This window comes from Papio anubis, chromosome 5 (genome assembly GCF_008728515.1).
Source record: "Papio anubis isolate 15944 chromosome 5, Panubis1.0, whole genome shotgun sequence".
NCBI lineage: Eukaryota > Metazoa > Chordata > Mammalia > Primates > Cercopithecidae > Papio > Papio anubis.
In genome coordinates this window covers 91,894,534-91,918,309 of record NC_044980.1, presented here as the reverse complement: position 1 = coordinate 91,918,309, position 23,776 = coordinate 91,894,534, and the positions used below count along the sequence as shown (strand labels likewise).

At 38.8% G+C, this 23,776-nt stretch overlaps 1 long non-coding RNA gene and 1 pseudogene across 2 annotated transcripts in view; both read right to left on the bottom strand.

Annotated features, from left to right (window-relative positions):
- Positions 1-4,105: 4,105 nt before the first annotated feature.
- Positions 4,106-4,897, bottom strand: LOC101020793 (annotated as a pseudogene). Its single transcript, XR_002522666.2, has one exon. The product of XR_002522666.2 is annotated as a glutathione S-transferase P pseudogene (transcript).
- Positions 4,898-7,953: 3,056 nt separating this feature from the next.
- LOC103885275 overlaps positions 7,954-23,776 on the bottom strand; it is a 28,024-nt gene continuing 12,201 nt past the window's right edge. Inside the window, exon 3 of the long non-coding RNA XR_648285.4 lies at positions 7,954-11,545. This is a non-coding gene — a long non-coding RNA (uncharacterized LOC103885275). The remainder of the gene's footprint in view (positions 11,546-23,776) is intronic.

Genomic DNA, 23,776 nt, shown 5'->3' with positions numbered 1-23,776 from the left:
AAAGTCATTTCAAAGAGCTAAGGAAGAGAGAATAAATCATGACCTCATAAGCACCACTCCATTCTGCCTCTTAATGTACTAAAATAGGTGTCATAGATTATGATAATCATTCATATAATAACACACACATAACATCACCATCATTAGGGTTGCCATTATAACCATTACATTTTTATTAACATTTTCTTCCTGAAATTTCCATTTGAAAGCCAACGGCAATTATCTTTTGAAATAATTTCTAACTATGAATGGCTTCACTACGTATTTTGTTCTAAAGTCAACCTCCCCTGACAAAACCTGTGTAACTTTTTTCTTGCTCCTTTCCTATGCCCTTCTAGGACAAAAAACAAAAAGACATTCTTTAAAGAGAGAACTATTTTTGTATGTCTGTCATAATTATACACAAGATTCAATTACACTGCTCTGAAATATTCATTGCAAATGTGTGATTTAAAGATATTTCATTTCTATTCACGTGGAGTTCCCATACTCACAGTATAAATATTTACAGTTAATTACGGAAAATTTCACACAATAATTCCAGTAGCAGGAATATATATTATTAAATGAGTCTTTAAAAAATTATCTTGAAGTGCGAAAAGAGACGGGTGTGATGTATCTACAGTAGCCAGTGCTGAAGCTTTGGGATCTCTCATTTACCCAGGTCCTTTCCAAGGCCACATTCACATAATCATAAGGTTTTGTAAATTTACCAAATGGAGATACTTTCTCTTAGGATGACCTCTGTCTCTTTCCACTGTGAGTTTCCTCCCATTGCCTGTCTCCTCAGGTAGAGTGGTATTGACGTGGCCGTGGCATTTTTAGGATCTGCTTAAGGCTACGTTTAAGGTCATGTGGCATATATTTATGTGGCTTGCAGCTGCTTCAATATATAGTTAAGTTACTGCCAGTCATACAGAAAAGGCTTTCAAAAATACATCTTTCCTGTAAACGCTGCACACATTCATACAATGTGGTCACATAAAGGCTCAGACCAGAGGTCCTATCTCCATGTGAGTGTGTCTTACAGTATCTGGCATGGAAGTTGATATGGTTTGGATCTGTGGCCCTGCCCAAATTCATGTGGAATTGTAACTCCCAGTGTTGGAGGTGGGGCCTGGAGGGAGGTGATTGGATCAGGGAGGCGGATTTCCCCCTTTGGTGCTGTTCTCGTGATAGAGTTCTCACAAGATCTTGTTGTTAAAAAGTGTATAGCAACTCCCCACTCTTTCTCTCTTCCTCCTGCTTTTCTTTATTAATTACCCAGTCTCAGGTATTTTTTTCTAGCAATGTGAGATTGGACTAATGCAGAAGTTTATTGCTAATGGAGGAGAAACATAGTTTGAAATGTATGAACTAAATTGCCTTTCTATTCTGAAGGGGCAACCAAAAATACACACCAAAAACTGGAGGAGGAGAGAGTAATAAACATCGATCAGGCGATTAAAAGTATGTATTAATTATACATATTGATATATACTAAGTATATATGTTAATTAAAAGTATACATTTCCTTTCTGGATTTTGTTGTGTTTACAGTATTTTTCAGCTTTTAAAATTTTGTAAATTGTTATGATTTTTCTCAATCTATATAAATATTCACTTCATACCTAATTTCATTTTAGTACTTTTGTATTAACTTCTTAAAGAAAGGTCCCCAAACTGTGCAGGCAAAACCTGAATCTGCTTCCAACGGTAACTAACCCCTGATACTGTGAAATATTCTCTTACTTGAGGGGGTGAGTTCTTGAGCAATAATAAGATCATGTAGAGTAAATTCTCTTCTCGTTTTGGGGTTTCCATTTTTATTCTCTTTATTCATGAAGACTGATTTCTGCAACTATGAAATGTGACTTTAGTCTCATACTTTTACATTAAACTCTAACCTGTAGGAATAGTGATGAATTTTGGCCAGAGGTAGATCATTGATCATACTTGACTGATTGTACTAGCCAGGGCTCTCCAGAGAAAGAGAACAAATAGGAAATATATATATGGAAAGAGAGATTTATTTTAAGAAATTGGCTCATGCAACTGTGTAGGCTGGCAAGTCCAATATCTGCAGGGTATGCTAGCAGGCTGGGCACCAAGAAGAGGTGGTGTTGCAGCTCAAATCTGAAGGCAGGTGGCAGGCAGAACTTCCTCTTCCTCTTCCTCATGGAGTCGGTATTTTCGCTCTTCAGGCCTTAACCTGATAGAGGGAGGTCCACCCACATTATGGAGGGTAATCTACTGTACTCAAAGTCCACTGATTTAAATGTTCATTATATCTAAAAAATACCTTCACAGCCACATCTAGACTAGTGTTTGACCAAATATTCGGGTCCTGTGGCCTAGCCAAGTTGGCACTGAAGAATACACAGTGAAGGCAGAGAAGCAGTATTGCTACATTGACCAAAATTATGACATGAAAATATATATCCCATATGCTGTTCATTTGTCTGGAGGATGGACTCTATAAAATCGAGTGCAAAATTAGTAAGTAAAGGACTGGATAAAGCAATCTTTATCCAGATGCCAGAAAAGTACACAAGTTCTAACTCTAGATACAGCGCATAAGAAGAATGTTGAAATTTGACCAGATTATAATGTTGGTGTAGTCCCTAGGAAACACCTAGAAAAACAAAGATTACTTTGTATTGTATTTCTTTTAATCCTTTCAAGAATTCAAAACAAAAACAAAACAAAAAAAAACACACAAAGATATAACCATGTGAATCAAGATCCCTTACAGTTTTAATATCCTATAACTCAATTTGATTTTATGAAATGAAATTTAGAAGAGATGGGGAGGAACTATTGAAACCAGAAGATTGGGTAATAACTCTAGATTAGGTGTGTTAGCAGCGTATGCTACCTTCTACCTCAGAGCCTATTAAAAAATTATCTAAAAATGACAGCTTTGAGAGGCAAAGGGATTTTTAAAATCAGACATTTATAGCTTGTACAATAATTCAAAATAGCTGATTCTCTAAACAATGTTTTAAAAAACTGCTTTTAAGGTGACTCTTAAGAAGTGCTTGAGAAGTTAAACACAAAATAACCACTCTTTTTTTTTTTTTTTTTTTTTTTTTGAGACGGAGTCTCGCTCTGTCACCCAGGCTGGAGTGCAGTGGCCGGATCTCAGCTCACTGCAAGCTCCGCCTCCCGGGTTCACGCCATTCTCCTGCCTCAGCCTCCTGAGTAGCTGGGACTACAGGCGCCCACCACCTCGCCCGGCTAGTTTTTTGTATTTTTTAGTAGAGACGGGATTTCGCCATGTTAGCCAGGATGGTCTCAATCTCCTGACCTCGTGATCCGCCCGTCTCAGCCTCCCAAAGTGCTGGGATTACAGGCTTGAGCCACCGCTCCTGGCCAAAATAACCACTCTTTATGATCTGAAACTTTAACATTTTGGAAACGGAACTCATGAGGTGAAAAACTTTTAGCTCAGGTTTCTTCTGACAAGCATCATTCTCTTCATGCCACTTTGCAATTTAATATGATACATCGTCTACCAAATTGTCTACATGATACATCGTCTATCAAATCAGCCTCCAGACAACATTCCCTCCTGTTAGTCTCTAATTTGATTCCTCTCTGCGTTCTACTAAAAGCCTGTCTGCATATCTCCTTTCACCTACACTTTATTCATTCTCTGGCTTATATGTCCTATTTCTTAATTCTAATCCAAATCTAATACCTCATTCAAAGGTCAGATCATGTCTTAACCCCTTAATAAATATAAGTGCAAAACAGAGAATCATCAAGATAGTGTTAAACCATTCAATATTTGTAGCAGTGGTTTTCAAACCATGCTTTTGCAAAACACTGCTTTTCCTCAAACTGATATAAGATTTTTTAATATGAGATAATGTAACTGCTAACATTTTAATATCAGTAGTCTTTCCCCAATCTGCATATTTTTAATGTAATTAGTTGATAAAATTTTTGATGCCAAAGAATTTGTTCTATAAACTTAAACTAATTTTTAGTATCAGCTAGAATTCACCAGATGATAAAATGAATGTCAATAAATGAATATTAATGAAAATTAAAGAACTATTTATTTTATCTTCTGGTGGGTATTAGCTGTCACTAAATTTTGTGCAAGCATTCTCCTCTCTTTTTTTTTTTTTTTCTTAGAAATTGTATTGGTCCTGGAGAAAGGGAGGCAAGCAGCCCCTGCCTCCCGCTCAGAGTCCCCCCAGCCCTCACTGTTTCCCGTTGCCATTGATGGGGAGGTTCACGTGCTCAGGGGAGGCCAGGAAAGCCTTGAGCTTGGGCCGGGCACTGAGGCGCGCCACATATGCGGAGAGCAGGGGGAACGCATCCAGGCAGCCGGGGGCCAGGACCTCATGGATCAGCAGCAAGTCCAGCAGGTTGTAGTCAGCGAAGGAGATCTGGTCTCCCACAATGAAGGTCTTGCCTCCCTGGTTCTGGGACAGCAGGGTCTCAAAAGGCTTCAGTTGCCCGGGCAGTGCCTTCACATAGTCATCCTTGCCCGCCTCGTAGTTGGTGTAGATGAGGGAGATGTATTTGCAGCGGAGGTCCTCCACGCCGTCATTCACCATGTCCACCAGGGCTGCCTCCCGCTGGTCCTTCCCATAGAGCCCAAGAGTGCGGCCCAGGTGACGCAGGAAGGTATTGGACTGGTACAGGGTGAGGTCTCCGTCCTGGAACTTGGGGAGCTGCCCATACAGGCAGGAGGCTTTGAGAGAGCCCTCCTGCCAGGTCTCCATTGTCACCACCTCCTCCTTCCAGCTCTGGCCCTGGTCTGCCAGCAGCATGCGCAGGGCCGCGCAGCGGCCTCGAACTGGGAAGTAGACCACGGTGTAGGGCGGCATGATGGCACACGCGGCGGCGGCGACGACGAAACTCCAGCGCCGCATTCTCCTCTCTTGAAAGGAATATCCTTCACTGTAAGTTAATACATCAATATTCTGATTATCCATCATATTGCCCAAAGAATAAGTTTCTGGTAGCCATATTGGCTCAAAGCACACTAACAAATTGAGTTTCTATATCTGACATTTTAGGTTGTTTGTTTGTTTGTTTGTTTTTGAGATGGAGTTTTGCTCTTGTTGCCCAGGCTGGAATGCAATGGCACGATCTTGGCTCACTGCAACCTCCGCCTCCCAAGTTCAAGCAATTCTCCTGCCTCAGCCTCCCAAGTGCCACCATGCCCAGCTAACTTTGTATTTTTAGTAGAGATGGGGGGTTACTCCATGTTGGTCAGGCTAGTCTCAAACTCCCAACTTCAGGTGATCCGCCCGCCTCAGCCTCCCAAAGTGCTGGGATTACAGGCGCGAGCCACTGCGCCCAGCCAACATTTTAGTATTAATCCTGAGCTTTGACATCTCCACCAAAGCATCGCCATCACACAAGATCATGCAGAAACAGTCAGCCTTCCAACTTATCCTCATCACTCATTCTAGAAATGCAATGTGGATTTTGTGTTTATCCAGTTGTAAGTTATTCAAATACATGGACTATGACTTCCACTTCTTGTGTATTCTCCACACCACCTATCACATTATTGACATGTCAGAGACACTTAGTAGATGTTTGTGGTATTGTTATTTCTGCCATGGTACCCTCCAATGTTAGAAGGTCTACCAGTCTTCACCCAACTACCACCACCCACATGTGGTGGTGTCTTCCCAGCACCAATCCTAGCTGCTAAACTCTTGATCAAAACCAGGGAGTAATTGTAGATTAATGTTTTGTTTTGTCCCCAAACCTCAACCCCCTCAACACTGCACTGTTCCCCTCAGTGTATACATTTGCTCTCCTAACTCTGAACTACTGAAAAAGAAGCAACAGAAAATGACACCCTTACTCACCTCTTTTCTGGCAGCTAAATTTCTAGAAACTCAAAGTGCACTGCCTGAAAGCCAGAACATCTGCATCAACAGCATTAGTAATATTAACTACTTTTATTAGAGGCTTCATTTATATCAGGCATTGTACTAAGCACTTTACAAGGATCACCTTGTTTATTCTTCTTAATACACCTATGAAGTATGTTCTCTAGCTTGGGGACTGTTTTCCATAAATTCCACGTTGGATCTGTTATGGAAAAAAGAACTAGGATTCCTAATGAGGCCTTGCGGTGGGAATGAGAAAGAAACAGCAGTGATGATGACTAAACCCCAGGCAGTCAAGAGAATGTCCCTAGGAGAGAGAGATGATGACATCCAGGATCAAATACTCTTTGCCTCCTTACCTTAGGGCTATTCAAGGAAGAGGGAAGATTTTGTGTATATGGGTTAAGTGAACCTGAATTAACTGAGATTGTTTTCCTTAATAGATAAATTAGACATTCATAATAGAAATTAACTCCAGGTATGAAAAAATAAACCTGTATTTCTTGCACAACTCTATTTGTGTACTCACATAATAATATCACCCTTCTGCTTCTGGAAAAAATAAAAAATACAAAATCCTGAGATTCTGACATTAACATGCCTGTCCATGATCACACAGCTATTTATTGATGGTGTCCAGATTTAAAGTCATAAGGTCTAAATCCAATCTTCCAGAAAGTATGCCCTCTCTGTGTATCTTCGGGTCATCAAGGAAAGGTGAAAATGTATGTGGCTCACAGCACTGTTTGATAAAAATCTAATTCAAAATACATATATAATTTTAAGTTTTCTAGCAGTCACAATTTAAAAAGTAAAAAGAAACAGGCAAAAATAACTTTCATATTTCTTTTTAAAAATAGGTATATAAAATATTACCAATTTAACATGTAATCAATATTTTTAAACTTTTAATAAACTATTTCACATGTTTTTTAATATAAAGTCTTCAAAATCTGATGTGCATTTTATACTGACACTACATCTCAATTCAGTTTAGACACACTACAAGTGCTCAATAGCCATGTGTGGCCAGTGGCTACTGTATTGGTCAGTGCTGGCTCAAGTGAAAGAGTAAAGTGATGATACAAATTCATCAGAAGGGACACTTTATGGTCCCCACTCATGTTGTCCCCAGACACTCATTCCATAGTGTGCAGCAGGAAGCACAGCCCTCCTGTCTTTCTCAGAACTTTACCTTCTTTGAAAGAAAGCTAAGATTTTTCAGGAGTCGAACTTAACATTTTCTTCCAGTAAGACAACTTTCATTTTAAAAACGTCTCTCATTTTAGTTAACAGCTTTATTGAGGAATAACTGACATACAAAAACTTACTTTTATATAGGGAGAAAAGTTTTATTTTGCCTTAGTAACTGTCCTTGGTTTTATTGATGAACTCAGTTAAGTCTTGCCACCTATAAGGTAGGTACCACTAGTGTTCTTTATCCAATGTCCTAACATCAGGAAATTGAGGCTCAGACTATTGAGAGAACTCGTCCTAGGCGATTCAGCTAGAAAATTGGGGCATCTGAGTTCAAAACTAAATAGGTTGCCTCCACTTCGCAATACTGTAAATATCAGGAGAATCTGTTTTTGTATTTTTGGGCCATAAAATGTGAGCAGCAGAGATGGGGAGGTGGGAGCATTTTAACATAATTACCTTGCAAAATAGAAGAAACAAAAATGTCTTTATGCAAATTCCTAGCTAAGCAGTCAAATTAGCATACCTTGTTATGCTTTCTATTGTTTTATGTAATAATCTGGCAATTTGGCAATTGCATAAAAGGATATGTACCGATGATTCTAATAACAGATAATGCCTTTAGGTAATGCCTATTTACTTATATATGCATTTGTTTGACCATTAGGTGTCTTATAACTTTAGTATTTGTAAACGATGAGCTTAATAATAATTTAGCATGTTTGCTGAACACATCACAAAGTGGGAGTACTTTATAAGACAGAATAGTGTGAGATTTTTAGTATTATGCTCTCATGAGACATTCAAGCACTTTTGAAATTGTGTTAGCTGGTGTTGCCTTAGGGTTCCCCATAAGGTTGTAGTCAAGATACCAGCCCAGGCTGTAGTCATCTGAAGGCCTGAATGAGAGGAAAGTTTTCATGGATGTACTCCCCCCAAAAGAGCAATTTCTGCAATATTTTAGAAATATGGGGGCTGCCAATATTTTTCCTCTAAAGATGTTCCTTCCCTCCTCATAACCTGGTCACCACTGTCCACTATCACCTTTGTCACCATTAACTAATATGGAGAGAATCCCACACACACCTAAGTTGCATTCTTCCTAGATGCAGATGTGCCTGAGCATTTCTGGAAAATGGATGAATCAGAGCCACAAGGAATCAGTTTGAGAAAATTAAAAATAGCTTTAGAGCAAAGAAAGAGAAGTGACGTTTACTGTTTCATCTAATAAAAATGCCCTGAGTAAAAGAGTGCGAGGAGTGATATAGAGCGAGTGTGTCTCATCTCGTTCTGTGACTTCCTCTCTTCCTCATAGGCTCTCTCTTCCTTCTGTCTCTCCGGGAACCCGAGGCGAGGAGCCTTTGGCAGAAATATAAGACAGCTGCCTAGCTCAAAGGTCTGAGAGATACTGAGCACACAAAACAGCACTACTTTTGAACTTTAGAAGACTATAGAACAAGAGTGGGATTTTTTCGCATTTGGAAATGAAGCCAATACAGATCTAAAAAGTCAAAAAACTTGGCGAAGCCTTGACATACCTAGAGCACTAGCACATCAGCAGTGACCAAGACATCTCTCGACACAGAGCATTGCCCCAGTGACCTCAGCTGGCCTTAACAAGGCAAGAGCAGCACACTCAGGGCAACACATTCATGAGACACCTACATATACACAAACAAGCAACACGTGGCAGCCTGCATCTCCTAGAGTCCAGCTAAAGAAAGGAAAGTGTTTGTGTGGTGGCCAAGAAAACTGTTTGAACACCTATGGGAATTTACAGGAACTCCCAGAAATAGTTGAGATAGGGACACCTGGAAGCGGCTGGAGATCTCACAAAGGCAGGTATACAGTCAAAGAAATAATTTACATGACCACTGCTATGAGCCTAATTTTTTTCCTAGCTTTGTATGGTCTGGGCATGGGTTATACCCTGACTCATTAAGCCCTATTATCACATTAGCACTGTGCTAATCCCTCTACTGTTACTCAGACTCCAGCTCATCTTAAATGCTCACTGATGCTCAATTAATCTTTCCTGAACACAAGAAGGAAAATTAATGTGTCAGTGGAGGACAGGATGAGGAGGATGGGCCAAAGGAGAACACTGTTGTAGGAGACGCTAGGAAAGGAATGGCAGTAGGATGGGTTATGGAATTGTGTTGGAGGACCCATCCTGCAGTGGCAGACCGCGGGGGCTCCAGTGATCACGGTGAGTCCTGACCCTGGAGCTGGGAAAACAAATGCTGAACGGAAGCCTCCCCGTTAGTCAAGTCCTAAATTGAGAAGGAAGGAAGCAGACATGATTGGTATTCTTGCAATTAATTATTATCAATACAAGTTAGAACCAACAATCCCATCTAACAAATCAAAAATGTAGTAGGAATTTCATTGCTTTATCGGGAGTGGTTTTTTTTTTTAATGTCTTATGCTTGCTTTAATAGAAATTTCTCTCAGTTCCCCAATTCTGTAACCAAGCAACAAATGTCACACTATTTCAGAAATTCAAATTATTTTGCGTAAATAAATAGGAAAATGATTCGTTTTTTCAAACTTCCCTAAACAAGGGAGCTGCCAAAAACAGTAGGAGCATTTGTCCACAAGAGGGCGCCAGAAGCTGACGGTTTCTGAGTTTGATGACAAAGGAGGAAAAACACCAAGTAAAAAGCGATAGGTAGATGTATCTGGTTCACATGCTTGCCTTATGCTAATGCTTACATGGTATTGAACTCCCTTTAGAGATTCAGAATGTTAAATATGTAAATAGCAACCTCTGAGCAAGGGAGATAGTGGTATCATTCTGTTAAAATTGCCTTGCAACAGTGGAGTTTTTAAAAATGAATTAATTTGAATAGGTTTTCCTCCACTTAAAGGGGAACTGGAAATGGCATTTCAATTATTAAAATCATTGATACATGTCTTTTTATGCAATTGCCAAACTGTTACATAAAACAATAGCAATCATAACACGATAGCTACCGAAGTATATCATTGTTAATTTGCTAAGCAATGCCAATTGTAAGGATTTGGATTTGAAATGAAGCTGCAATGTAGAATACAAACAGAAGATTTCAGAATACTCTATTATAAAAAGAGAGAGAAATAACGTTGTTTTTAAAAGGGAGAGGAGACAATATGTGATAGCAAATTACAGTAGAAATAGATTTAATTTTTTTTTTTTTTAAAGAAAAGGTCAATGGTACCGAGGAACTAAGGGCTCAGCTATTTTCAGCAGGAGCATGTGAAACTGATGACTGTATGACAGGTGCACACCATATAATTTTACTCATATTATTCAGTATCTCACAACTGTATTGTTACTTTTACATGTAAATAATAACAGTGTTAATGAGTTATATCATTTCATTGTATCTTATATTTCTCCTTTCGGCACTTAAAATTGTAACCCAAACACCACACCCTTTATTTTATTTATTTATTTAACTATCTGTTTGCTTACTTCTAGAGACAGAGTCTGACTCCGTCACCCAGGCTGGTCTTGATCTCCTGGCCTCACGATGTTGCCCAGGCTGATCTTGATCTCGTGGCCTCAAGTGATCCTCCCACCTCAGCCTTCCAAAGCACTAGGATTACCAGCATAAGCCACGTCACCCAGCCTACACCCTTTATTATGTAAGGGTAGGGTAGTATACTTGATAATCCTAGAGTCTTGTGGGCCAGTCAGGCAGACACAGAATTTAAAAGAATAAACAAATGGACAGTGGAATCTTGGAGTGGATTCTCTATTTAATCCATCTCTTAGTGTATTAGTTTTCTATTGCCACATAATTAGTTATCTCAATACACAGTGGCTTAAACCAACACAGATTTATTATCTCATAGTTTCTTCAGGTGAGGAATTCAGGAGAATCTTAGCTGGTGTTGCCTTAGGGTTCCCCATAAGGTTGTAGTCAAGATACCAGCCCAGGCTGTAGTCATCTGAAGGCCTGAATGAGAGGAAAGGATCCACCTCCAAGATTGCTCACTTGGAGGGGGGTCTCAGTTCCTCACCTATGGACCTCTCCACAGAGCTGCTTGAGAGTCTTCACAACATGGCAGCCGTCTTCTCCATGATTAAGTAGTCCAAGAACCACATGTCTTTCATGATCTAGCCTCAAAAGACAAACTCCATCATTCCCACAATATCCTATTGGTTACACAGGTCAGCCCTTTTCAATGTTGGAGAAGACTATATAAGAACATGAATACCAGGAGGCTAGAATCCTTGAGGGCCATCTTGATGTCTGGTGCCACACCTAGCTCCTCCAGTGTTCAAGGTATTTATGGCATCCCCATATGGCCAACATAGATGTAGGCAGAAAAGTATCTTTGCCGAAGGCCTTTTCTATCTCCTTCCTCCCACAGCCTCTACAACCCTCTTCATATCCCTTTTCTCCTTGCCCTCATCTCCTTCAACCAAACCCTGTGAGTCAGTTGTCTGGTCCTTCCTTGTTCGGCTCCTTCACATTCCATTGCCAAGTTGTTGCAGAGATTTTCAGTTGCTGAAGGCAGAAGAGAGAAGAGAAAAAAATCTTCATTAAGGTCGGTCTTTTACATTTTCGGTATAAGGCCATTAGCTTCTTCATACTACCACATATTAGTATATTGTTTGCACTTTATTGTACTAAAGAATACCTGTCTCCTTTTTGAATCAAATTTGCCACAGCCTTGTATTCTGGCTCTCAATAGGAGTCAGTCTTGACATGAGACATGTGGTGGGGAGATGAGGGGAGGGGAGTCAGAAATCCATACTGCCACACAACAATTGCAATCCACAAATTACGTGTAGATTATTCCTTTGGTATACATCTTGTCTAGTAAAATATAAGCTTGCAAATGTACACAGTGATTACTTAGGAGAAGATTAGAGATTCACTGAAGAGGGGGAGTCTTTGAAATGAATTCAAGGAAGAGAATACCGTGGTGTCTCCCTTCACCTACATGAGAGGACAGGGGTGTGTTTCCCTAAAAGCAAGCCAAGGAAAGGGGACCCTAAGAGGACCACTCAGAGATGAAAGTTTTCTCCAAGAGATAGTTCACTCCTTAGGTGGAAGTTTGCTGAGTGGCAACACTCTGTAGGCAAATTGATGAGAGTATTTGGGGAAGCTCTGACATGTCTCCAGGTATTTCTCCATGCATGAAGAAATGAAGGCACTCTAAAGGAATCTGTAAGCAGGAGACCACTGGAACAGCCCATAATGGTAGAGCAAGAACAGACACTTACAGGCAAAATGGCCTACACCTCCAGCATTTAGCTGGCCCTAGATGCATGAATTTTCCCATTTTCCATCATTTTGCCTGCTCTGGGAAGGAAACTGCATGAGTCTAGCAGGGTAAGAACTGAGATCAGCCAGTAAGAGCATTACAAACACCAGGAAACTACAGTGCAAAGATCCCTGTGGGTGGAGAGGAAGGCAGAGAACACAGAAAACCATCCCACAAAAGAGAACTAGTGATGAACACCTGCCAAGGTAAAGAGTAATCGGCATTGGTAAAACAGCCCCAGGCCAGACACAGCGGCTCATGCCTGTAATCCCAGCACTTTGGGAGGCCAAAGTAGGTGGGTCACTTGAGGTCAGGAGTTCGAGACCAGCCTGGCCAACCTAGTCTGTACTAAAAATACAAAAAATTAGCCAGGCATGGTGTCACATGCCCATAATACCAGCTACTCGGGAGGTTGAGGCAGAAGAATCGCTTGAACCCAGGAGGCAGATGTTGCAGTGAGACAAGATTATGCCACTGCACTCCAGCCTGGGCAACAGAACAAGAGTTCATCTCAAAAAAAAAAAAAAAAAAGGAAGGAAGGAAGGAAGGAAGGAAAGAAGGAAGGAAGGAAGGGAGGGAGGGAGGGAGGGAGGGAAAGAGAGAGAGAAGGAAAGAAAGAAAGAAAAAGAAGGAAGGAAGGAAGGAGAGAAAGAAAAGAAAGAAAAAGAAAGAAAGAAAGAAAGAGAGAGAGAGAGAGAGAGAGAGAAAGAAAGAAAGACCCAGAAAAAAAAAGAATAATAATGAATCCCATAAAATATCCAGTAACATCTAACAATTACTGAGTAAATGCTTTACATAAATCAATTTATATGATTCTCAGGACTATAAGTCATTATTTTAAAAGTCATTATTGGGATTGTGAGGAAGGGACACTGTGGAGACACATAACCAAGGTGACCAAGCTTGTGCGTGGTAGGGGCTCCGACCCCAAGTCTCTCACTCAAGAGTTCATGATCTTAACCCCTTTTTACTGCCTCCTTTTAAACCTCTTTACCTCTCATCACACCCCTGCCCCCGACCTGGACGCTGGAAGAGCCAAGAACAGGGTAGTGAGCTGGAACTGAAAGAGGATGTGAAATAAGGAGACAGAAAAAAGAGTTAACACCTCACCTGTCCCCACACACATCACTAATTCCTGAAACAGCGTCCAGCTGGAGGCTGAGGCAGGAGAATGCATGAACCCGAGAAGTGGAGGTTGCAGTGAGTGAGATCACACCACTGCACTCCAGCCTGGGCGACAGAGCGAGATTCAATCTCAAAAACACAAACAAAAAAACAAAACAAAACAAAACAAACAAACAAACAAAAAAACCAGAGTCCATGCTAAGCCTAAAGGGAAAAATTTTTAAACTGGAGGCAAGATTAGAATGCTGGTTTAGAATGGACTTTTAAACACTTGGTGGCCGGGCGCAGTGGCTTACGCCTGTAATCCCAGCACTTGTGGAGGCTAAGGTGGGTGGATCACCTGAGGTCAGGCATTTGAGACCAGCCTGGCCAACATGGTGAAAGTGCATCTCTACTAAAAATACAAAAAGTTAGCTGGGCATGGTGGTGCATGCCTGTAGTCCCAGCTACTCAGGAGGCTGAGGCAGGAGAATCTCTTTGAACCCGGGAGGCGGACGTTGCAGTGAGCCGAGATCGTGCCACCAGACTCCAGCGTGGGCAATAGAGCAAGATTCCATCTCAAAAAATAAATAAATAAGGCCGGGCGCGGTGGCTCAAGCCTGTAATCCCAGCACTTTGGGAGGCCTAGACGGGCGGATCAGGAGGTCAGGAGATCGAGACCACCCTGGCAAACCCGGTGAAACCCCGTCTCTACTAAAAAAATACAAAAAACTAGCCGGGCGAGGTGGCGGGCGCCTGTAGTCCCAGCTACTCGGGAGGCTGAGGCAGGAGAATGGCGGGAACCCGGGAAGCGGAGCTTGCAGTGAGCTGAGATCCGGCCACTGCACTCCAGCCTGGGCGACAGAGCGAGACTCCGTCTCAAAAATAAATAAATAAATAAATAAATAAATAAATAAATAAATAAATAAACACTGTTAATGACTGACAAACTACGAGATCTGTTAAAAAAAAAAATGCTGTCAAATAGTGGAAAAGGAGATCAAAAATCAGCAGTGATATATAGTGGTGGAAAAATAAAGCTATTTTCTGATTGTATACTATGGAATCCAGATCATTCAATAAATGCTTACGCTTTTATAGCTGCCTTTAGTAGTTTGAAACTGACAAAGTTCTGCTTATCCTTCTGCCATGCAGATCAAGAGAGTTAACTCACCAATGTCTGGAGAAGATTAATTTTAGTCATAAATTTATTAAAATGTAAGTCTGGAAGGACCTTGAGAAGTATCTATCTATTCTCCTTTCTTTTTTTTTTTTTTTTTTTTTTTTGGAGACGGAGTCTCGCGCTGTGTCGCCCAGGCTGGAGTGCAGTGGCGCGATCTCGGCTCACTGCAAGCTCCGCCTCCCAGGTTCAGGCCATTCTCCTGCCTCAGCCTCCGAGTAGCTGGGACTACAGGCGCCCGCCACCACGCCCGGCTAGTTTTTCGTATTTTTAGTAGAGACGGGGTTTCACCATGTTATCCAGGATGGTCTCGATCTCCTGACCTCGTGATCCGCCCGCCTCGGCCTCCCAAAGTGCTGGGATTACAGGCTTGAGCCACCGCGCCCGGCCTCTCCTTTCAAAAGAATGTGTTAAGTCTGACCAATAACGAAAAATAATTGGGCACACAATGTAAATGAAATATAAAGGAAAAATGATTATTGTTTTCAAAGAGTAATTGAATAATGACAATAAGAAAAGAAAAAACTAATAGGATATTTGCATGTTTTTTCAAAAACTCATAACTCTGAAAATTTACAACTTTAAAAATTTTTCTTATTAACTGATTCATCTTTTTACTTTAATACTGGCAGTAATAATAAATAACTCAAAACAGTCAAAGCTGTAGGATACATGGTGAAATATTCTAACTTCCATAAACTACAACTTAAGAGTTTGAAATAAGTTAGACAAAGAACCTTTATTTTTCTTCTGTTCACAGATATAAAACTATTCTTTAAAAAAAACAGATTTTCTAAAGACCTCTTTTGTTTCTAGCAGGTTTACACATCTAAAACTCTCTCAACAATTCTTGAGGAAAAAAATGTCAAAAACATTGATATTTTGTACCAGATTATTTTTACCTATTTTTACTCTGCTCATTATGATGAATCATGAAAAATTCTTTCCTCAATATTTTTTTATTGACTAAATGACTTTCCTAAGATATTTTACATATAAAAGAGGTCTCAAGAAAAAAAAAAAAACACCCTTGTTAGAAAATCTAACTTGTCTACATAGTCTTTAAAGTTCACTAATCTTGGAAAGGAGGTAATCTCTAGATGAGAAAAGAAGCCATTTCAAGGAGCTGAAACCCCAAACAATGGTTTGGTCTGGAGTTTGTAACTGCGCTCACAGAGGGCACAAAAATAACCGCTACCTCATTTTGCTTCCTTCCTGACCTATTGTAATTTACAAGTGTTATATATGTTTTAAAAATTAATTTTGTCAGCATCTCCATTTTGAACTGAGGATAAAATTGAAGGGAAAGAATTCCAACATTTTTACTAACAGTAATAAATGTTAGGCCATATCTCCAGAAATTCTGAGTTGTAATGCATCTTGGGCGAAAACTGAATATTAGTATTTTTTAAATCGTCTCCCTAGGATGAGAACCACTGCTCTGGTTCATTTGTATATGCAGGTACGCCTTGTTATTCCTTTATTAATAAGACCTTATGTCCAAACCTAAAGAGTAGGTAGATGCAAACCTCCAGCTATACCTTCATGCAGAGTCTGCCTTGTGTGTTCAACATTCCTGTAATTCTGCAACTACACTGTTCCTGGTCATTCGCTGTAGTTTTCTGAGTATTATAACACATACCTTAATTGTGAATCTAAATGAGTCCTAAATGGAATTTAAAAGCTGTTTTTTAAACCATTAAACATATTAGGTGCCTACACACTACACATTCATTGAGCCTTTGCTAAAACTGAAATTAGGGTCTTGTTTTTACTTCAAATGACCCTTATTACAAATGTATTTAGTATTCATTAGAATGACATTTTTTGGAATGACATTTGTATTTAAATGCATGTGTATTTATTTCTGTAAATATTTCATTAATTCAATCTTTGATAAAAAGTTGTTGATACTTCCTCAATTGCTTTATTTGGATGGAGATGAGTCCTCCCTTCTTTCAGAAGATCTCTGAAGCTGGCCTGATCAAGAGTTCTGGGTACATAAGGCAAAGTCTATGGTCTCATTTTGCCATACAAGTCAATCATCATTATTGCAACTGAATCCTCACTGGGTGAGAAAATCAGGAAAATGTTCATTCTCCATTATAATGTGGCATATAAAACTGCACAATAATGGCAAAGATAGACATGGAAGCTAAGTAGGAAAAATCATTTTCTATTTGTAAAATATAAGGGTGTCTTTTCAACCAGCAAGGCCATCGAGTCTTTTATCTAACTGCTGATGTTAAAAATTAAATATAAGTATTTATGCATTTTTAATTCAACAAGAATAACAGTTACTATTTAACTAGCATTTATATTACCATTCATATATTTTCTCATTCTCATGGCAAATCAATGAGACAAAAAAAAAAAAAGACAGGCAAGCTTGAGCTTAGAAATATTTAATCATTTTTTTCAGAGTGAAACTAGCAAAATGATGGCAAAAGCAAGACCAAATTTTGAATCTCTTAATTTTTTTTTTTTTTTTTTGAGACAGAGTCTTGCTCTGTCATTTAGACTGGAGTGCAGTGGCATGATCTCGGCATGATGGGACTACAGGCGCCCACCACCACGCCTGGCTAATCCTCGGCCTCCCAAAGTGCTGGTATTACAGGTGTGAGCCACCGTGCCTGGCCTTGAAACTCTTAATTCTTACTTTACCTCTAATATAAACGTTAATATATTTTAGTTAAATGCAGGGGTATTTCTCTCAATAATTGTATTAGTCTGTTTTCTGTTGCTTAACAGAGTACCTGAAATTGGGTAATTTATAAAGAAAATAAATGCATTTCTTAAAGTTACGGAGGCTGAGAAGTCCCAGGTTGAGAGGCAACATCTGGAGAGAGCCTTCCTGCTGATGGGGACTCTCTGACTAGTCTTGAGGCAGTGAGGGGCATCGCATGGACAGGGGCTGAGTGTGCTGAGGTGCTCGTTCTCTCTTCTTCCTCTTAGAAAGCCACCAGTCCCACTGCCATGACAACCCATTAATCCATTAACCCATTAATCCATGAATGAATTAGTCCATTCATGAGGGCAGGGCCCTCATCACCCCGTCACCTCTTAAAGGCCCCACCTCTCCAATATTGCACATTGGAGATTACATTTCAACATGAGTTTTGGAGGGGACAAATATTCAAACTATAGGAATAATTAATCAAGCAACAAGTATTTCTTATTTGCCTAGCACTGTATCCTCACACCCCATAGGATGCAAAGAAGAAAAAAGCATGATCTCATAGAATTTAAAGTCTGGTTGGATCTTGCTAAATTACTACCTCATTTAAATTTTAAATTCTTATTTTTTTAAGTTAACATTTTCAATAACACTGTGGCAGTTACAACCAGACAAACAAGAATGTGAGAAATGTTACAGAATTAGTTATGTATTTTTTAAACAAATGGAAACCAATTTTCAAAAAAGAAAAAAGAAATAAACCTACTGATGAACAACTGTTAAGACAAATGTCAATCAACTTTAATGTGTGGCCCTTGTTTAGATCCTACTTTGAATCAACCTAGTGCGGGAATAGGAACACTGAATATTTAATGATAGCAAGAAATCATGGGTCCTTTCTTTGAAGAGCAATACTAATATTTTAGTCACATTTTTTAAATAGTCATCAAATTTTAGAGATAAAATTAAAAGGTTAACAGCTAGTTAATAATAGCTAAAATTAAAAGGTTAGCAGACAGCTATTGTTTACTGAGCATGTCATATGCTCCAAGGACTGTTGTAAGTATATTGCATGTATTATCTCATTTAAAACTTACAACATTAAACATTGGGTCTCATTTTACAGATGAAAAACTGAGGGTCAGATTTCTTAAAAGCAATACCTACAATCACAGAGCTAGCAAATGTCTGAGCTAACATTTCAGTCGACGTCTGTCTGATTACAAAGTTCACGCCTTAGGTACTCTGTCTGCAGTTAATTGTGTTTTTATATACTGCAGAGCGCTAAGCTACGCTTTTAAAGGGAGAAGAAATAAAAAAATTTTGTAATTTTCTTTTTGAAACCAGAGCAATCAAAACTTTTACTGCTACTGAGAGTATATAAGAAATGCTCTCACAAAGAGCAAATCAGATTTTCTTTTGATTGTCACTGTGAGGAATTTGAGGAATTTCTTAGGGGACGCAGAAACATTGTTCTTCTCCTAAATTGGTTCTATAAATTCAGCAAGTGAGTGAACACATTCAAGAACAAGGGATATGGCAGAACAGGCATTTAAATCACTTCAGCTTCAAAATGCTTCATGCTCTCTAACTCCTTTTGATCATTAAGCCAGCAGTAAGAGGATGTCTAAGTTAGAACATTTGGGGGAATATTTTCGAGAAAGTTTGTAAGAAATACTGGATCTTTGAAACGAATGAATTTTCTTCAATAACGTATTTGAAAGCAGATGAACCAGTGCCCCAAGGAGATAGCCTATTGTTATGAACGCAGTGAATCCTTTATGGAGTCTTAGAAAATAATTGGATGTGGTTAAACCCAAGGGGTAAAGAGCTAGGACTGGAGAGATATTTCGAGCTACAGAAGCAGCAACGTCTCTCAGATGAACATGTTTGTCCTAGTATCTTCTCATGTGAAAGAATGGTATGAGCCAGCATTAACACATTTTAAAATTTCAGAAAGGGAAAAAAAGAACTATTGCCTCATCTCCCGTCCATCCACCTCTCTACATGTAAAGCAGAGGATGTACTGTTCAGTACAGCAATGTTATTCATATGCGATACTTTGTATTTGTAAAATATGTACAAGGAAAGAGCTAGCAGAAGTACATTATATCCATCCTGTAATTCCAGCTACTTATCTCCACCTCTAGCAAAAGATGAATTTGCAGATAAAAGATAGTGCTTCTTCTCTGAATACTCTCTTCAGATAATAAAATTTTAAATCTGTTCTCAGAGTCACAACAATTTAAAATTAGGAATGATTTTGAAATTACCTAGTCAAACTTTCCTGTTTTGCATATAGAAAAAGTAATCCCAAAGAATTGACTCTCCCATATATTGTACATTTTCAGATACTTTTTTATCAAAAAAATTGACTAAATTATTAGTCAACTAATTTACCTAAGGTAATAATAGAGCTGGTTAATGAAAGATCTGGGACTAAAAATAAAACTTTCTTATCCCTCAGGATCATTTTGGAGCAAAAGACTACCTACATATATTGGGAAATTATAATTAAGCCTTCAAGGATAACCGTGCATATTTTAGATAAATCTTGCTTTATGACATAAACAATATCCCATGGGATGAAAAATTTTTAAATTTCAAATATGACATGAGAATAACTGAGTTCTGGAAATATGTATTTTTCTCCATTTCAAAGTGAAAACATTAGTGACAAGTATAGAAAATATTCTGAAAGGACTATAAAGAAGTAATAGCTTCCTTAAGAAGTAACACATATCAAGCCATTCTATGAAAAAGGCACGCATTGGGCATTGTGTGAATATTAAAGTACTTTTTCACCAGGAAAATTATTTGAAAAGGTCCTGTAATTTAGCATTTCTGAACAAGGCTGGATTGTTCATCTGAAAGTTCCTATGGCATTTTAATTTGTTTTTAAACATTCAACTGGATTCAGAATTCTGAAAGTATATGAAATTTTATCTAATTTTAAAACCCACAAGGAATCTCATAAAAGAGCTAACACTAACAAAGTGGTATTGAGCAAAAAATTGCAGATAAAGTTATACCAAGAAGCAAACACCAACTAAACTCTATTGTTATCATCTCTAATGCTAGTCTTTGAACTGAATAGAAATATTTTTTCTTAAAAAGACATAAATTGGCCAGGCATGGTGGCTCTCACCTGTAATCTCAGCACTTTGGGGGCTAGGGCAGGCAGATTGCTTGAGCTCAGGCCATATTGCAGCCTGAGCAACATCACAAAACACATCCCTACTAAAAATACAAAAAAAGAAAAACCAATGGTGGTGTGATGGCACTCCAGCAGTCCCAGCTACTTGGGAGGCTGAGGTGGGAGGATCAAGATTGAGGCTACAGTGAGCTGTGATTACACCACTATACTCCAGACTGGGTGAGAGAGCAAGACTCTACCTAAAAATATAACAATAATGACACACTTTACCATGGTATATAAAAACATTAAATTTTGTCTTTTTAAAACATCTTGTCCTGAAGATATAGAGGAGACCAAGTAATTGTTTCAAATGACTAAGTCATTTATATCTGTGTGGAAATGCATGTGGGAAATACCAAAACAGTAACAAATCTAAAGCTTAAATCTTCCAAGACATGAAGTCAAGAGGAATTCAATGTAATGGATGAATATGATCATGGCAAAAACATAAAAGAGCAGGTCTGAAGAGGCTCCTTCTGGCCAAATTTGGGATAATATGACATCAAAATAATAATCATCATAATGAATTATAATGCATTAAAATTTCTTCATTATTCAAAGTGTTAACAAGAAAGAAAAATGAGAGAGAGGAGATAAAGCTAGTTTGTCAAACTATTAATAACTGGTAACTAAATAAAAGATATATGGAAATTCATATGTCATAATTGGAAAGCTTACATTCAATTTATTGATGTTAGCTATTTCTATTTTTTAAAATATACATATATATATATATAGACAAACATGGAGTGGTCTTCTTGTTATCTATGAAAGAAGAATTTGGAGAGCCTAATTTGAGTGGTGCTGGGTTTCTAGCACTTTCTGGAGGACAGGGCGTAGGACTTTTTATTAATTTGACAGTTAAACCATCATTATGAAACTGAGTATGCCAGGTCAAGCGCGGTGACACACGCCTGTAATCCAGCACTTTGAGAGGCTGAGGAGGACACATCACTTGAGGTCAGGAGTTCAAGGCCAGCTTGGCCAACATGGTTAACCCATGTCCCTACTAAAAACACAAAAATTAGCCAGCCATGGCGGCGGGCGCCTGTAGTCCCAGCTACTTCAGTGGCTGAGGCACAAGAATTGCTTGAACCCAGGAAGCGGAGGTTGCAGTGAGCCGATATTGAGCCACTGTACTTTGGCCTGGGCGACACAGTGAGACTGTCTCAAAAAAAATTTAAAAAAAGAAAATGAGTATGCCAAGTGCCAACTCTAGTGACACGAGTTATTAAATTCTTCTGAGTCTCTGTTCATGAAGACAACTCAATAGATTTGGGTAGGCATAAGGGAGGAGAACTATGCTGAGTACTCAATATGCTCTACTTGGCAGACAAATTTTTATTGACATTCTGATTGATACATCTATTTTCTCCTGTTTTAGTGAGTATACATGGTTAAATATGTCTAGTCAACTAGGAAAAATTGTGTTTCTGAGTTTTTAGACATGCAAACATTGGCAACAGAACAAAGATATGATCAATAACATAATACTTTTTTTTTAATTAGAGCCTTTATTTTACTACCAAATATTTCTGAAGTGACCTTGAAATGTAGTAATAATAACAGTAAGAAACTGACGTCAGAGGATACGAAACAGATAGCACTTTATGTTATAAACGTCTTCAGGAAAGGCAAAAGAACTCTGACACACTTTCCAATAAAAGACAATATAGACTCTTAGTTACGAGAGGTTTCAGCCCGGCGTGTGGCTCATGCCTGTAATCCCAGCACTTTCGGAGGCCAAGGTGGGAGGATCACTTGAGGTCAGGAGTTGGAGACCAGTTTGGCCAACATGATGAAATCCTGTCTACTAAAAACAAAAACTAGCCAAGCGCTGTGGCAGGCGCCTGTAATCCCAGCTATTCAGGAGGCCGAGGTAGGAGAACTGCTTGAACTAGGGAGGTGGAGGTTGCAGTGAGCAGAGATCATACCACTGCACTCACTCCAGCCTGAGGGACAGAGTGAGACTCTGTCTCAAAAAAAGAAGAGGAGGCTTCAACAAGACAATTTTTTCAACTCTCATCTGTGGATTTCTTTGAAGGATCTCTAACTCCCACAGATGAGTAAGTTGAAATTAATTCATTCAACCAGCATTTGTTCAGAGTCTGTTACATGTGAGGCTTCACTCTGGAGATTCAGTACTAGTCCCTACTTTCATAAATGTTTTGTTATATATTGTTTGTAATGTATTATAAAATTCTTCAACATGGATGGCAAGGTAATATTCTTCCACAGAGGCCTTCCACAGAGGCCTTTGTCTGTCAAACCACACTCTATTTCATGTGTTACACTGGCCTAATTAATGCATCAGATTATTTCAGTTTCCAGCACAACACCAGAAGACAAACTAGGCGGACCCCATAATGACAAATCCGGGTAATGCCAAATCTAAGACAGTCTTACAACTAATCAAAATTGTCTAAAGATTATGTCATGCCAGATGTCCTAGATCCTCAGTATTTATCCTGTAACAAATATTGGCCATATAAATTGTTTCTGGGAGCAGCTACAAGACAGTGCCATAATCTGTCTGGATACCCAAGGAGAGGGTTAGTGGTAGCAGGTGGAAAGTAACAGGATATCAGCATTGGAATCTGACTAATTTGTGGGAACCTTCTCAGCACCAAATAAATATTATAGATGAAATCATCAAGATGAAATGGAAATTCTGGAATATCATGGGAAAAGTCTGGAAGGAAAAGCTTACAGTAAACGAATCAAATACACCCTTACATGGAAATACAATGAATAAAAAAAGAACAATGATTAGTATATTTACAAATGCTTAGGGGATTTTACATAACAACAAGAAACAAATAAGAAATGCAATACACTATAACAGTTGTTCCTGGATAGCCATTTTGGCACAAGCACAATGGGAATTATTTTTAAAAATTAATAGAATATGTATTATAAAGCACCCACATTGGACAGGTCAATTAGAGTTCTGAAGACAGATATCTGCTCAGTGCCTCCAAATTGTAGAAACAAAAGAAAGAATTAACATTTATTCCAACTTTTTAGAAGGAATTGTGATTTAGAAAATTAAATAGACCCAGTTGAAGAAAAAACAGTCTACGTGACGAAGAAAGCTAATAAGTGTGAAATAAATGATAAGAATCATAGATATAACTATTTGCCCTGATTAGATTATTGATGCACCCAACTCTTATCAGTTGGTGTTAAAATAAAATACCATAAACGGCTGTTGGTGACCTGAAAATTCATACCGTTCTAGACAAAAAAATTTGATCACAATCTGAGAAACGTAATTTTGCAATAGAAGAATCAGACTTATATTCCCT